This window comes from Amblyraja radiata, chromosome 2 (genome assembly GCF_010909765.2).
Source record: "Amblyraja radiata isolate CabotCenter1 chromosome 2, sAmbRad1.1.pri, whole genome shotgun sequence".
In the NCBI taxonomy this organism is placed as follows: domain Eukaryota; kingdom Metazoa; phylum Chordata; class Chondrichthyes; order Rajiformes; family Rajidae; genus Amblyraja; species Amblyraja radiata.
This window is the reverse complement of record NC_045957.1, coordinates 38,888,639-38,905,903: the sequence shown is the minus strand read 5'-3', so window position 1 is coordinate 38,905,903 and position 17,265 is coordinate 38,888,639. Positions and strand designations below refer to the sequence as shown.

Genomic DNA, 17,265 nt, shown 5'->3' with positions numbered 1-17,265 from the left:
GGAGCCTCTTCTTCATGCTGAGAGTCAGGGGAAAAGGAAACGAGAGGTATAGACGGTGATGTGGAGAGGTATAGAACAAATGAATAAGAAAGATATGCAAAAAAGTAGCGGTGACAAAGGAAACAGGGCATTGTTAGCTTGCATATGTTTGCATAGCTTTCACACATTTGTTCCACACCTCTCTACATCACCGTCTATATCTCTCGCTTCCCTCTCCCTCCTGACTCTCAGTCTGAAGAAGGGTCTCCAACTGAAACGTCACCTATTCCTCCTCTCCAGAGGTGCTGCCTGACTTGCTGAGTTACTCCAGCTTTTTGTGTCTATCTTCGGGATAAATCTCTTCTTTTGCCCGCGTTCGCAAAGCAACAAGCAATCCAAGCGGAATTCAGAGTGGCTGTGCGTTATTTGGCAGGAAAGAAGTGTGTGCCAGGATGGTGGGGGAGTTCCCTTCCCATCTGCAGCCACTGGCAGCCCAGAGCGCCGCCGGACAGTCAGTCACCCGCTTCAGACACAAAATGCTGGAGTAACTCAGCGAGACAGGCAGCGGCTCTGGAGAGAAGGAATGGGTGACCTCTCGGGTCGAGACCCTTCCTCAGACTGAGAGTCGGGGGGAAAGGGGAGATATAGACGATGATGTAGAACAAATGAATGAAATAAATGCAAAAAAGTGACGATGATAAAGGAAACAGGCCGCTTCTCCCCCAAGTTAAAGCGGATTTCACTGGCAATGGGCTATTTAACGACTGATGGGGGGGGGGGGACTGACGAGCCCCGAAACCCCCACCGTCTCGCTTCTTGCCCGCATTGCACGGTTGCAGCGATGAAAGAACGAGTTTGATTCTGATGAAGGGACCCTTGGACATGCCTGGCCTGGGTCGGAAGGTCAGATCCCATTACGTGGTGCAAAGAGCAGCGCCTCCGCTAAAATGGCCGATTACATTTGGCCATCTCCTGACCCAATGCAAAGCGTGGGTTTTGTTTTTATTGAAAAAAAAGAGAAGAAAAAAAACGGCGTGAAATTTTTGCCGGGACCCATCCACCCACCGGCCGATATGTTTCACAGCCGTCGAGTTACTTTTGAAGTTTAATTAGCACACTGTTTGGTGCAGACAGACAACTGTGACATTCTGGGCGTTGAAATGAACAAGTGAGATGACTCGCACTTTTTTGGTGAAGCTGCGCCTCTCCCGGGTGTTGCGATTGCTTTGTCAAACCCTCGCACAGGCACAACTGTGCAATCCCCCCCTCCCCTGGGCAGGGGTGGGTCCTGCCTCTTCCCAGACACAACCACGGGGACTGCTGCAGACGGCGACTGTTGCATTGAAACACTTGCACCGTGCTTCCCACTAAAAGCAGCTTTACGCGTTGCTGGGTCGAACAAACGTTGCTGGGATTCCCCCTCCCTCCTGCCTCGCTAACGCCGCCCGTCGCTTTACGGCCGTCAGCGAGCAATCCCAGACACCAGCTGAATGATTACCCTCTAGGGCCAACTGCAACAAGGAACCTTCTCCCTCCCAAATGTTCGTGGAGTGTATCTAGCTCTCCAACTGTCTCTGAAATGGAAGGTGGACACAAAATGCTGGAGTAACTCAGCAGGACAGGCAGCATCTCTGGAGAGAAGGAATGGGTGACGTTTCGGGTCGAGACCCTTCTTCAGACTGGTTAGGGATAAGGGAAACGAGAGATGTAGACGATGATGTAGAGAGATAAAGAACAATGAATGAAAGGTATGCAAAAAAAGTAACGGATGATAATGGAAACAGGCCATTGTTAGCTGTTTGTTGGGTGAAAACGAGAAGCTGGTGCGACTTGGTTGGATAGAGAGATAGGGAATTCCGTGGTACCTGAAGTTAGATAAATTAAATAATAATATTCTAGGTGTGACCATGTTAGTGCTCAGTGCAGGTCTATTATCACCTTCTAGCATTTGCATGCTCTTTGTCTCCCCCTCTCTCAGTGCCCAAGCGAAATATGAGTTGCTGTTCCTCCAATTTGCGTTTAGCCTCAATCTGACAATGGAGGACGCCAATGACAGAAAGGTCATTGTGGGAATAGGAAAGAGAATTCAAGTGTTTAGCAACCGGGAGATCAGGTAGGTTCAGTGAGACTGAATGAAGGTGTTCAGTGAAACGATCGCCCAGTCTATGGTCTCGCCGATGTATCAACATCTTGAACATCGGATACAGTACCTCCCGCTGTATCTGAAATGATGCAGCTTTTCTGGTCTCAGCTCCAGACAGACCGTGTTTACGTGTTGGAAGGAACTGCAGATGCTGGTTTCCACCGAAGATAAGACACAAAATGCTGGAGTAACTCAGCGGGACAGGCAGCATCTCTGGAGAGAAGGAATGGGTGACTTTTCGGATCGAGACTCTTCTTCAGACTGAGAGTCAGGGGAGAGGGAGACATAGAGATAGTGTAAGGTGTGACAACAAGACAAAGAGGATGCGGGTCAAGAAAAATGTAGAATAGCTCATTGTTAGCTAGAAGAAGGTGACATATTTTAGATCTTCCGTTTCCACAAAATGTTGCTTTTCCCCCCCCCCGTTTCCACCATTAACCTTGAATCTCCATGTGAGTGGTGCCCTCTTTCCCTACCAGAATTTTAGGATTAGAAAATTTAATCCGAATGTCTCCGGGCTATAGGACAAAATCCTGGAGAGGGATCTGGTCTCCTGGCGAATTGTTTCCAGAGACCAACATCAGTGTGTGCTGCAGTGGTACAGGAAAACAAACAAAACACTGAGAGAGGGCGAGACAAAGAGCATGCAAATGCTAGAAGGTGATAACAGACCTGCACTGAGCACTAACATGGTCACACCTAGAATATTTTCTATGTTCAGGTTGCTTACTGCAGCTAGTTCAAATATGACACCTCAGTAGTAGGCCAGATCTCAAACAAGGACAAGATGGAGTACTATAAGGACATAAGGTCATAAGTGATAGGAGTAGAATTAGGTGATTCGGCCCATCAAGTCTACTCTGCCATTCAATCATGGCTGATCTATCTCTCCCTCCTAACCCCATTCTCCTGCCTTCTCCCCATATCCTCTGACACCTGTACTAATCAAGAATCTATCTCTGCCTTCAAAATATCCACTGACTTGGTCTCCACAGGCTTCTGTGAAGAGATTAGTAGCATGGTATGATGATATCAACCTCTCCCTCAATGTCAGCTAGGCAAAGGAGCTAGTTATTAATTTCAGGAAAAGAGATGGTTTACATTCGCCAAATAAACATCAATGGTGCCAAAGTGGAAATGGTCAAGAGCCACAAGTTCTGAAGGGTGATTATTAGCAACAATTTGTCTTGGACCAACCACACTGATGTATGTCCAAGAAAGCACGCTTCTACTTCTTCTGAAGATTAAGGAAGTTATCTGAAATGTGTCAGATTAAGAGAAGGGGAGGTGCAACAAGACCTGGGTGTCCTTGTACATCAGTCACTGAAAGTAAGCATGCGGGTACAGCAGGCAGTGAAGAAAGCGAATGGCATGTTGGCCTTCATAGCAAGAGGATTTGAGTATAGGAGCAAGGAGGTCCTACTGCAGTTGTACTGGGCCCTGGTGAGACCACACCTGGAGTATTGTGTGCAGTTTTGGTCTTCTAATTTTGAGGAAGCCCATTCTTGCTATTGAGGGAGTGCAGCATAGGTTCACCAGGTTAATTCCCGGGATGGCATGACTGGCATATGGATCGACTGGGCTTATATTCACTGGAATTTAGGATGAGAGGAGATTTGAAAGAAACGTATACAATTCTTAAGGGATTCGACAAGCTAGATGCAGGAAGAATGTTCCCGATGTTACGGACATTTTCAATCTCTCACTTCTGAGGTCTGAGGTCCCCACCTGCTTTAAAAGGGCATCAATTATACCGGTGCCCAAGAAGAGTAAGGTGACATGCCTCAATGACTATCGACCAGTGGCACTAACGCCGGTGGTGATGAAGTGCTTTGAGAGGTTGATCATGGAGCAAATCAACTCCTACATCGACAAAAACCTGGACCCACTGCAGTTCGCGTACCGCCACAACAGATCAACGGTGGATGCGATCTCGCTGGCCCTCCACTCCGCACTGGACCACTTGGACAACAAAAACTCATATGTCAGGCTGTTATTCATTGATTACAGCTCGGCATTTAACACAATCATCCCCTCCAAACTGGTTACCAAACTCGAAGAACTGGGTCTCTGCGCATCCCTCTGCAACTGGATCCTCGACTTCCTCGTCCACAGACCACAGTCTGTTTGTATTGGTGGAAATGTGTCAGCCTCGATAACAATCAGCACGGGAGCACCTCAAGGCTGCGTGCTCAGCCCCCTGCTGTACTCACTCTATACCCATGACTGCGTAGCGAACCACAGTGCGAACTCCATCATCAAGTTCGCTGACGACACCACTATTGTGGGGCGTATCACTGATGGGGATGAGTCAGAGTACAGAAGAGAGATCGAGCAACTGTCCATATGGTGCCAGCGCAATAACCTGGCCCTCAACACCAGCAAAACCAAGGAACTGATTGTGGACTTTGGAAGGAGTAGGAGGGGGACCCACAGCCCCATTTATATCAACGGGTCGATGGTTGAAAGGGTCAAGAGCTTCAAATTCCTGGGCGTGCACATCTCTGAAGATCTTTCCTGGTCCGAGAACACTAATGCAATCATCAAAAAAGCACATCAGCGCCTCTACTTCCTGAGAAGATTCCGGAGAGTTGGATTGTCAAGGAAGACTCTCTCTAACTTCTACAGGTGCACAGTCGAGAGCATGCTGACCGGTTGCATCGTGGCTTGGTTCGGCAATTTGAGCGCCCTGGAAAGGAAAAGACTACAAAAAGTAGTAAACACTGCCCAGTCCATCATCGGCTCTGACCTTCCTTCCATCGAGGGGATCTATCGCAGTCGCTGCCTCAAAAAGGCTGGCAGTATCATGAAAGACCCACACCATCCTGGCCACACACTCATCTCCCTGCTACCTTCAGGTAGAAGGTACAGGAGCCTGAAGACTGCAACAACCAGGTTCAGGAATAGTTACTTCCCCTCAGCCATCAGGCTATTAAACCTGGCTCGGACAAAACTCTGATTATTACCAACCACTTTCTGTTATTTGCACTATCAGTTTATTTATTCATGTGTGTATATATTTATATCATGGTATATGGACACATTTATCTGTTTTGTAGTAAATGCCTACTATTTTCTGTGTGCTTAAGCAAAGCAAGAATTTCATTGTCCTATACAGGGACACATGACAATAAACTAACTTGAACTTGAACTTGAACTTGAGTCCAGAACCAGGGGTCACAGTTTAAGAATAAGGGGTAGGCCATTTAGGACTGAGATGAGGAAAAACTATTTCACCCAGAGAGTTGTGAATCTGTGGAATTCTCTGCTACAGAAGGCAGTGGAGGCCAATTCACTGGATGTTTTCAAGAGAGAGTTAGATTTAGCTCTTAGGGCTAACGGAATCTAGGGATATGGGGAGAAAGCAGGAATGGGGTGCTGATTTTGGATGATCAGCCATGAGCATATTGAATGGCAGTGCTGGCTCGAAGGGCCGAATGGCCTACTCCTGCAACTATTTTCTATGTTACGTTCAGCATGTCTCCAACGACATCTGTAGAAAGGAACTGCAGATGCCGGTTTACACCGAAGATAGACACAAAATGCTGGAGTAACTCAGCTGAACAGGTAGCGTCTCTGGATAGAAGGAATGGGTGACGTTTCGGGTCAAGACCATTCTTCAGACAGAGTCGGGAGAGGGAAACGAGAGATATGGAAGGGCAAGGTGTGAAAACGAGAGATCAAAGGAGACGAAGGTCAAGGAAAATGTAGAATAGATCACTGTATGCTAGGGAAGGTGACAACCGGGCATACAAAGTAAAAATTAATCAGGAGGACAGTCAAACTAGTCAGAGAACTTGGATGCGGGAGGGATGGAGAGAGAGGGAAATCAAGGGTTGGCACATGAAGTTAGAGAAGTCAATATATATACTTCTGCAGATGCACTATAGAAAGCACTAGACTATGTGGGACCCGTTGGGTGCCAGCATCACACGGGAGGGCGGGTCCCCCAACGCAATATTCCACCTCTCCACCAATTCCAATATTGGTGGCCAGTGAGGGGGGGGGGTGCTTTCTGGAGCGCTAGTATGGGTGTTGTGGGTTGAAGGGACTGGTTTCCAGAGGGCTAGTATGGAAATTGTGGGCCGAATGGATTCTTGGCCTGGCAGATCAGTCACTCAAGCCTTGTGTGCTGGCAGCTCACTCACTCACGGCTGGTGGGCTGTCAGTTCACTCACGGCTATTCCTTGAAATTCCATTTCAGGCAGGGTGCAAGGCCACCAAATTCAAGTGCAGTTTTATACCACTTCAAGCAGGGTGCAAGGCCACCAAATTCATGTGCAGTTTCATACCATTTCAAGCAGGGTGCAAGGCCACTAAAGACAGCGAGACGTGACCTCTCCCTCCTCCATCTTGCAGAGACTGAGCCACGTCCACACTTCTGGGTTTTATAGTCCCTCCCCCCTCCCACCAGAATGGCATGATTGACAGAAGAGAGAATCTCAACATTTTTTAAACACTAATAACTCCTTTCTTTTTCATCGATGGGAAAAATCCACGGCACCAAATGAGCGGAGGGGGACTCTGAGTAAGCTGGCCAAAGATGGGAGGAGACAGCTCGAGGGCTAAGGAAGGGGAGGAGACAGCAAGGGCTAACAAAACTGGGAGAATTCAATGTTCATGCCATCCGGATGCAGGCTCCCCAAGCGGAATACGAGGTGCTGTTCCTCCAATTTCCGGTGTTGCTCACTCTGGCAATGGAGGAGACCCAGGACAGAGAGGTCGGATTGGGAATGGGAGGTGGAGTTGAAGTGCTGAGCCACCGGGAGGTCAGGTAGGTTCTTGCGAAACGATCGCCCAACCTCCGCTTAGTCTCACCGATGTAGATCAGCTGACATCTAGAGCAGCGGATGCAGTAGATGAGGTTGGAGGAGATACAGGTGAACCTCTGTCGCACCTGGAACGACTGCTTGGGTCCTTGAATGGAGTGGAGGGGGGAGGTGAAGGGACAGGTGTTGCATTTCTTGCAGTTGCAACGGAAAGTGCCCGGGGAGGGGGTGGTACGGGAGGGAAGGGAAGAATTGACAAGGGAGTTACGGAGGGAGCGGTCTTTGCAGAAGGCAGACATTGGGGGAGATGGGAAGATGTGGCGAGTGGTGGGGTCACGTTGGAGATGGCGAAAATGACGTAGGATTATTTGTTGTATGTGACGGCTGGTGGGGTGAAAGGTGAGGACTGGGGGGACTCTGCCCTTGTTGCGAGTGCGGGGATGGGGAGAGAGAGCAGTGTTGCGGGGTATGGAAGAGACCCTGGTGCGAGCCTCATCTATGGTGGAGGAGGGGAATCCCCGTTCCCTGAAGAACGAGGACATTTCAGATGTCCTGGTGTGGAACGCCTCCTCTTCCTTAGCCCTCGAGCTCTCCTCCCATCCCCCAGCTCTCGGGCTCCTCCTCCTCCCTTTTTCCTTCCTTCTCCCCGCCACCCCCTATCAGTCTGAAGAAGGGTTTCGGCCCGAAACGTTACCTATCTCCTTCGCTCCATAGATGCTGCTGCACCCGCTGAGTTTCTCCAGCATTTTTGTGTACCTTCGATTTTCCAGCATCTGCAGTCCCTTCTTGAAAACAGTTTAGTAGACATGTGTTCAGTGTTATTCACAGACTGAGAATTGCGACCTCTCGCTCCCCCATCTTGCAGAGAACTGAGGTACCTCCACAGTTCCGGGTTTTATAGTCCCTCCGGAAGGGGCGTGGCCTTCATGAGAGAAAATCTCAACATTTTATAAACACTAATAACTTTTATTTTTCATCGATGGGAAAAATCCTCGGCACCTGATGAACGGAGGGGAACTCTGAGTTAGATGGCCAAAAATCACAGCTGTACGTGGTAGGGTTTTTTCTAAAATCAATATAAAGCGCAAACAGAAAATGGTCAAGATTAGACTTTTAATTATATCGAAGGCAAGGCAACTTTAATTAGGCAAGGCAACTTTAATTAGGCAAGGTAACTTTAATTAGGCAAAGCAACTTTAATTAGGCAAGGCAACTTTAGTTAGGCAAGGCAACTTTAATTAGGCAACACAGCTTTAGCATTTCCAAACTTTAGGCAACACAGCTTTAGCATTTCCAAACCTTAGGCAACACAGCTTTAGCATTTCCAAACCAAAGGCAACACAGCTTTAGCATTTCCAAACCAAAGGCAACACAGCTTTAGCATTTCCAAACCAAAGGCAACACAGCTTTAGCATTTCCAAACCAAAGACAACACAGCTTAGCATTTCCAAATGATATTTTCAAACCACATTAAGGGCACTAATAGGTCAGTAAAACCACTCACAGTTTAGTATACATGTGTTCAGTGTTATTCACAGCTCAGACTGAGAATTGCAACCTCTCGCTCCCCCATCTTGCAGATAACTGAGGAACCTCCACACTTCCGGGTTTTATAGTCCCACCGGACGGGGCATGGCCTTCAGGAGAGAGAATCTCAACATTTTTTAAACACTAACAACTCTTTTATTTTTCATCAATGGGAAAAATCCACTTGTCCTGCGCAGCGGAGGGAGACTCTGAGTAAGATGGCCAAAAATCACAGCGTAAGTGGCAGCATTTTTTCTAAAATCAATATACAGAACAACAGGAAGTGGTCAAGATCAGATTTTTAGTAATATAGATACTATATGTATTCATTATAGTTTGATTTGGCAGCAGCTTTGCCCAAGGCCGCAAGAAATGCAGATGGTCATGGATGTAGCTTAGTATATAACACAAAGCAGCCGCTTCCTCCCCCACTGCATCAACTCCATCTCAGTTTCAGTTTAGTTGATTGTCACGTGTACTGAGGTACAGTGAAAAGCTTGCAACATAATCAAGAACCTAGGACCATTTACCCTCCAATCATTCCACCCCTTCTCCCCACTCCCATCTGGCAGAAGATACGGAAGCTCGTATCACCAGATTCAGGAATAGCTGCGTCCCCACTGACACCAGACTATTACACCATCCTCGCATAAACTAATGCTGTAGTCCCGAACTCCCAACCTATGTCATAGTATGATTTGACTGGGTCCCACACAAACAAACCTTTTTACTCTAACTTAGTACACAAGAAAATAAGAAAACAATACCAATACTAATGCCGATACATAAAAATAAAAGAAAATAGAAGTTATGGGCCTGTCCCACTTAGGCTATTTTTAGGCGACTGCCAGCGACTGTCATAGTCGTAGCAGGTCGCCGAAAAATAGGCGTCTGGATCCCCCTACAACAATGTCCACGCAATGTCTACAACAACCTACCACCTAGTCGACGTCCAGCTACGGTAAGCTACCGACAACCGGCGACCCATTAGGACGTCCACCTATGACCACACCTTAGACAATCAAGACAACCTACGTCCACCCGCAACAAGCTACGACAAGGTAACAATGTCCACGACAATGTCTACAACAACCTACCACCTAGTCACCGGTACCTGTCGCCGGTAGATGTAGGATGGCGTAGGTAGCCGCCAATGGAATTCACCAAAGTCAGCACCCGGCGACAACCTACGTCACCTGGCGACAGGCTACGACAGCACCTACGTCAGGAGAAGTTAAGCTACGCTCATTGGCGTCAAACCCACTGTCTCCGACTGTCGACGAAAAGTTTTAAACATTTGAAAATGCAGCGACGACCAGAAAAAGGCTACGATTCTTTGGGCGACAGAGGAGACTGCTCACGACCATACAGGCGACACCCCTGCGACCATGTGGCAACAGCCTAGTCGCCTGTAGTCAGCTAAAAATGTGCCTAAGTGGGACAGGGGCATCAGCAACAGCCCCTCAAACTTGCTCCACCATCGAATATGAACATATGGGTCGATCTGCTCCATGCCTCATCATCTCGTGGGTACTAGTTCTACAAGTGTATCTGCTTCTTTTTTATATACCTGAATTGTCTCTTTTCCTCAACACTCTATAGCAGAGATTTCCAGAAATTCATCACCCTCTTGCAAAGATGTTTGGGAACAAAGGTGGACGGGCGAGGAAAGGGCGTCGTTTACTGGTCGACCAAGGGAAGAACGATGGTGGGAGGCCCACAGCAGCCTGGGACTTGCCTGAATTGGCCACTGCTCTTAACAACCGGAGCATGGACTGGGCTTGGAAAATGGCACCGTCGATGGTGACTCATGCATGCGGGCTCAGTGGACTATTTCTGTACAACTGCTAATCAGGGGGTGGTATAGTCATAAGGTCATAAGTGATAGGTGTAGAATTAGACCATTCGGCCCATCTAGTCTACTCCGCCATACAATCATGGCTGATCTATCTCTCCCTCCTAACCCCATTCTCCTGCCTTCTCCCCATAACCTCTGACACCTGTACTAATTAGTCTACTGGACTGTTTGTATAAAAAATAATGTCACTGTGAGTTTGCACCTCACACATGTGACACTAAAGCAGCGTTGAACCATTGTTGCCAGGCACCTCAGTTTTAAATTACAACTCCTAATCCTGTAACAATGCCTCTTATTTGAGATTCTCTGCGCCTGGAAACATCTCGACATCCGCTTTGACGTGCCCCCCAAGGAACTTATACATTAGAATAAGATTGCCCGTATATCTTCTAAACCACAAAGAATACATATCTAAGTTCGGAACAGACAAAGGCTAAATAACCCACTGTTCAACCTAAGCTACCTGGGATTGCTTGAAGATATTGCCTGATAAAGATCTGACCATCTACCCGATTCAGACTTTTTTTAGACTTTAAGATTCTGTGCCGAGACAGGCCCTTCGGCCCACCGAGTCCACGCAGATCAGCGATCACCCAGTACATTAACACTATCCTACATATTAGGGACAATTTTACAACTTACCAAAGCCAATTAACCTACAAACCAGCATGTCTTTGGAGTGTGGGAGGAAACCGGAGCACCCAGAGAAAGCCCACATGGCCACAGGGAGAACATACAAACTCCCTACAGGCAGCACCGGTAGTCAGGATTGAACCTGGGTCTCCGGTGCTGCAAGGCAACAACTTTACGGCTGCGCCACTGTGCCGCCCATTTATACCAATCTACCCAATGCCACTCAACCCAATATAGGCTCACTAGCCTATAGTTACCTGGCTTATCCCTGCTGCTCTTGTTAAATAAAAGAGCAGTGAACTATCCTCCAGGTTCCTGGTGCCTCACCTGTAGTGAAAATGGAAAACTCTCAACTCGTACACGTCCATCTCTTCCCATGCTTCCTCTAGTAACAGGCGATACTATCAATCCTTATACATTCCATGATTTTAACCACCGCTCCTTCTTAATACCGAAATGCACCAGAGTGTCGCCATATCCGATACAATACAATAGAACTTTATTTATCTCAGGATGGAAATTGTTCTGCCAACAGTCATAAAACGTCTCTCCCCTTACTTACTCTTACGCTACTTGTTCTCTTCCACGCCCTTCTGCTTGGTGACGACAGATCGGTTGATAGACACGTCAACTTTTAATAGTAAGACTTAAGACCATGTTCAAAACAGAAAGTGTTGGAGGAACTCAGCGGGTCTGGCGGAAATGGACAGGCAACGTTTCAGGTCAAGACCCTTCTTCAAACTGGTAGTATTAAGCGGGAGAAAGCTGGAAGAGGAAGGTGGGGGCAGGACAAAGCCTGGCAAGTGCCAGTCTGAAAAAGGGTCTCGACCCAAAACGTCGCCCGTTCCTTCTCTCCAGAGATGCTGCCTGTCCCGCTGAGTTACTCCAGCATTTTGTGTCTATCTTCTGGCAAGGGATTGGTGGATACAGGCAAGGGGGGGGGGGGGGGGGGTGATTGGCAAATGGATGGAGTAAGTGGCAAAGGCTAGAGGCGGAAAGGAGACTCAGAGAGAACAAGAGTGGAATGTGAAGCCAGAGGGAGAGATCTAGGTGCAAGAGGACAGGAGGTTGAGGGGAAAGAGCGGGGAATAAAAGGGAAATGAGGGACTCGAGGATGGGAGATGAATGTACGAGGGAGAGAAGGAGCAGGGAGGGTGGGAGATAGTGATATAAATGGGTGTGCACCAACAGGGTGGGCCACAGGCAGGGCCGGCCTTAAGAGTTGCGGGGCCCAATTGGGAACAATTTTGGTGAGCCCCAAGTTCCCAGCCAAGGCCTGTAGACCCGGCCCGGCCCTCCGTGTATTGTTCACCGCGTCTTCCCGGGGAGAGAGAGGGGTGGAGCCGGGGCTGTGTGCGTGAAGCACGGCGACTGGAGGGGCGGGAGCGCTGCCGTGAGCGAACGACCCACCTCCTTCTCCATTCCCCCTCACACCTCCCTCCCCGTCTACCCCTTTCTTCCCCCTCCACCTCTCTACTCTCTGCCCCTCTCTCCCACCTCCCTGAGCCGAGAGTAGATTACTCCGGCGCGGGGCCCCCTTACTCGCGGGGCCCAATTGGGAGCCATCGGTCCAATCGGCTTAAGGCCGGCCCTGGCCACAGGGAAGAGAGATGGGCCAGAGGTCATTACTCCAAATTGGAAAATTCAGTGTCCATGCTGTTGGTCATGAGCTAGCCAAGTAGGATATTAGGTGTTGTTCTTCCAGTTTGTGTGTGGCCCATCTTTGGCAATGGAGGAGGCCAAGGACAGAAAGGTCAGTGTGGGAATGGCAAGGGAGATAAAATGGTTAACAACTGAAATATCCAGTAGGCATTGTCAGGCAAGTGCCTGGTCTCGCCGATGTAAAAGAGGCCACATGGTCTTTGTATAAGATGTTGGTGAGACCGCATTTAGGATATTGTGTTCAGTTCTGGGCACCATGTTATAGGAAAGGTGTTGTCAAGCTGCAACAGGTACAGGGCAGATTTACGAGGATGTTGCCAGGACTAGAGGGTGTGAGCCATAGGGAGAGGTTGAGTAGGCTGGGTCTCTATTCCCTGGAGCACAGGAGGACGAGGGGTGATCTTATAGAGGTGTATAAAATCATGGGAGGAATAGATTGGGTAGATGCACAGAGTCTCTTGCTCAGAGTAGGGCCAATCGAGGACCAGAGGACATAGGTTTAAGGTGAAGGGGATAAGATTTAATAGGAATCTGAGGGGTAACTTTTTCACACAAAGGGTGGTGGGTGTTGGGCCAAAGGGCCTGTTTCCACACTGTATCACTCTATGACTAAACATTTAGATAGGTACATGGATGGGACAGGTTTGGAGGAATATGGACCAAACGCAGGCAGGTGAGACTAGTGTAGCTGGGACATGTTGGCCGGTGTGGGCAAGTTGGGCCAATGAGCCTGTTTGCACGCTATATCACTCTGTGACTATGAAATGCAGAAAAATAGGTTTGATGCAGCCCGCAAGAACTTCGGACTGATTTGCAAGGGATACTGGGGTTCGTGGATGGAGGTGACGGGGGAGATGCAGGGGCTGTTGTTAGCTCTCGCAGTTGCAGGGTAAAGTACCCGGGGAGGGGTCAGGTTGGGAGGGGGTGGGATAAGTGAGCCAAGGAGTTGCGGAGGGAGTGGTTTCTGCAGAAAGCAAAAAGGAGAGGGGACGGGAAGATGTGACTGGTGGTGGGATCACGTTGGAAGTGGCAGAAAAGTCGGAGAATGATGTGTTGGATATGGAAGCTGGTGTGGTGGAAGATAAGGACCAGGGCAACTCTATCAATAGACAATAGGTGCAGGAGTAGGCCATTCACCGCCATTCAATGTGATCATGGCTGATCATCCCCAATCAGTGCCCGGTTCCTGCCTTCTCCCCATATCTCCTGACTCCGCTATCCTTGTTCCATCTGGAGCAAGAGGGAAAAAGAGCAGAACCTCGTCACACAGAGGAGGCAGGGGTGAGGGATCCATCCACAACAGCAGGATAGCGTGTTTCCTGAAGAAAGAGGATACCCTCGAGGAGAATGCCTCACCTTGGGAACAGATGTGGTGAAGTTGGAGAAATTGAGAGTAAGGGCTGGCGTTCCTGCAAGTTGCAGGGTGGTCAAGGTAACTGTGGGAGTCAGTGGATTTGTAGTAAACACCAGTCAACAGTCCGCTCCCTGCGATGGAGACTGAAATATTGAGAAAGGTGACAGAGATAGTCCGTGAATTTGAGGTCAAGGTGGAAGTTAGTACTAAACTATTGTGTGCAGTTTTCGTCTCCAAAATTTGAGGAAGGACATTCTTGCTATTGAGGGAGTGCAGCGAAGGTTCACCAGGTCAATTCCCGGGATGGCGGGACTGTCATGTGTCGAACGAATGGAGAGACTGGGTTTGTATAATCTGGAATTTAGAAGGATGAGAGGATATCTAATTGAAACATATAAGATTATTAAGGGGTTCGACACGCTAGAGGCAGGAAACATGTTCACGATTGAGGGAGTGCCGCATACGTTCACCAGGTTAATTCCCAGGATGGCGGGACTGACATATGGATCGACTGGACATATTCAGTGGAATTTAGAAGGATGAGAGGAGATGTTATAGAAACATATACAATTCTTAAGTGATTGAACACGCTAGATGCGGGAAGAATGTTCCCGATGTTGGGGGAGTCCAGAACCAGGGGCCACAGTTTAAGAATAAGGGGTAGGCCTTTTAGAACAGAGATGAGGGAAACCTTTTCACACAGAGAGTTGTGAATCTGTGGAATTCTCTGCCTCAGAAGGCAGCGGATGCCAATTCTCTGGATGCTTTCAAGGGAGAGTTAGATATAGCTCTTAAAGATAGCGGAGTCAAGGGATATGGGGAGAAGGCAGGAACGGGGTACTGATTGTAAATGATCAGCCATGATCACAGTGAATGGCAGTGCTGGTGCTGGGGCAAAGGGCCGAATGGCCTACTCCTGCACCTATTGTCTATTGTCTAAAATCAATGAACTCAACGAGTTCTGCACGGGTGGAGGAGGCAGCCCTGAAACAGTCGTCGATATTACAGAGAAAAGGTTGGGACATGGTGCTGGGCAATGGGGAGGAAGGACAATGGGCAATGGGGACCCGGCATGTGGGTGGGGGGGGGGGGGGGGGGGGGGGGGGGGAGGGGTGGAGGAGCTGGCATGCTTTGTAACGTTGTCAGCGCCGTAGGTGGCCGCTATTTGTACACATTGGGTACGCAGACAAAGAACCTCACTGTGCTTGTGACATGTGGCAATATAACATATTCCATTCCCTTCCATGGGGTATGTTTGGAACAAGGACTCTTCAAGGTAACCAACAAAGAGGCAGGTATTACTGGGGCCCATGCCAGTTCACATGGCAACACGTTTGACTTGATGAGAGCGAAAGGAGACAAAACCTCAGTTCAGGGTGAGGTCAAGTTCCGCCAGATGGAGGAGAGTGTTGGTTGAGGGAAGAAATGATTGGGTTTCTGTTGAAAGACGAACCGGAGTGCCCGGAGACCTACCTGGTGGGGAATGCAGATGTAAAGGGACTGGACGCCCACAGTAAAGATGATGCATTGGGAGCCGAGGATTCTAAAGTTATTGAAGTATTGAAGAATGTGTGAAGTATCTTCGGAAGTGGGTCGGAAGTGACCGGACAAGGAGGGACAAGAGTGAATCGAGGTATTTGGAGATTAATTGGCTGGGGCAGGGGCAGGGGCAGGCAGAAGCGATGGGTCTGCCAGGGCAGTTCTGCCTGTGGAGAGGTAGGAGAGAGAAATGGGTTGTGCGGGGTTGTGGAACTGTAAGGTTGGAGGCTATGGTGGGGGAGATTTCAGGTCTGGGAGATGATGGTCTGGTGACCATAGTCATCTTTGTATATTGGGGAACTTGCAACAATACAAGTCAGCACTAAACTTTGTATTCTTTTATTTCCTCCATCTTTTTCTATCTCTTTTGACAGAACTTCATGGACTTTGCCTTGCATCCTTTGGGATAAGAGAGAGGCACAGCTTCACATTTCCTCACCCCACATTTATTGCTTTGTTACATTGAACATTTGGCTCCAATATTAACAAGTGCAAATAAAGCTGCAGTAAGAAGACTTCATTGCAGGTATGTGGAGAGTGACCATGGAGAGAAGTTAAAAGGTTTGACATGTCAGGCCGTTCGAACAGGCAAATTACGTGGAGACAGTGAGTGGAAAATTCATTAGAAAGAACAAAACAGTCCTGCTGCATCTTTTTCTTTTATTTCTTCCTTTTAGTTTAGTTTAGAGATACAGCATGAAACAGGCCCTTCGGCCCAACAAGTCCGCGCCGACCAGCGCTCCCCGCACACTATCACTACCCTACACACACTAGGGACAATTTACAATTATACCAACTCAATTAACCTACAAACCTGTACGTCTTGGGAGTGTGGGAGGAAACGGAAGATCTCAGAGAAAACACACACTGGTCCCGGGGAGAACGTACAGCCTCCGTACAGACACGCACCCGCAGTCAGGATCGAACCCGGGTCTCTGGCGCTGTAAAGCAGCAACTTTACTGGTACTCAACTGTGGGTTCTGAGGTGGCCAATGAGGCTAATATGGGAACTATAGACCATTTCATAGATTGGGTAGTTGGCAGCACCTTGAATGGTCAGGTGGGTGGTGGTGCGCACTTACCTCCATTGTGCACACTTGCCCCCACTGTGCACACTTACCCGCATTGTGCACACTTACCCCTATTGTTCACACCTACCCCCATTGTGCACACTTGCCTCCATTGTGCACACTTACCTCCACTGTGCACACTTACCCGCATTGTGCACACTTACCCCCATTGTGCACACTTGCCTCCATTGTGCACACTTACCTCCACTGTGCACACTTACCCGCATTGTGCACACTTACCCCCATTGTGCACACTTATCCCCATTGTGCACACTGACCTCCATTGTGCACGCTTACCTCCATTGTGCACACTCACCTCCACTGTGCACACTTGCCCCCATTGTGCACACTGACCTCCATTGTGCACGCTTACCTCCATTGTGCACACTCACCTCCACTGTGCACACTTACCCCCATTGTGCACACTTGCCTCGACTGTGCACACTTACCTCCATAGCTGCATGTGCTCATGATGCATCTCAATGCCATCCAGAATTCTCCTTCTCCACATCGAGCAGTATGGGTCAGAGGTTCTAAGTGGAGATGGTGCATTCTTCAAGCAAGTACTGAACACATCCTTGAATCTTTTCCTCTCTTCACCTGGTAATCTGTACTCATAACAGAGCTCGGAATAGAGTGTGTAGGAAGGAACTGCACACTGTAGTCATATTGTAATCATGCATTGTCTTTCCGCTGACTGGTTAGCACGCAACAAAAGCTTTTCACTGTTC

At 48.6% G+C, this 17,265-nt stretch overlaps 1 long non-coding RNA gene across 1 annotated transcript; it reads right to left on the bottom strand.

Moving 5' to 3' along the window:
* Positions 1 to 1,622: 1,622 nt before the first annotated feature.
* Positions 1,623 to 14,365, bottom strand: LOC116988507. The gene is made up of 3 exons (XR_004415967.1): positions 14,213 to 14,365; positions 8,477 to 8,484; positions 1,623 to 1,651 (listed from the first exon to the last, which is right to left on the bottom strand). It is a non-coding gene; the product is annotated as an uncharacterized LOC116988507 (long non-coding RNA).
* Positions 14,366 to 17,265: the final 2,900 nt, after the last annotated feature.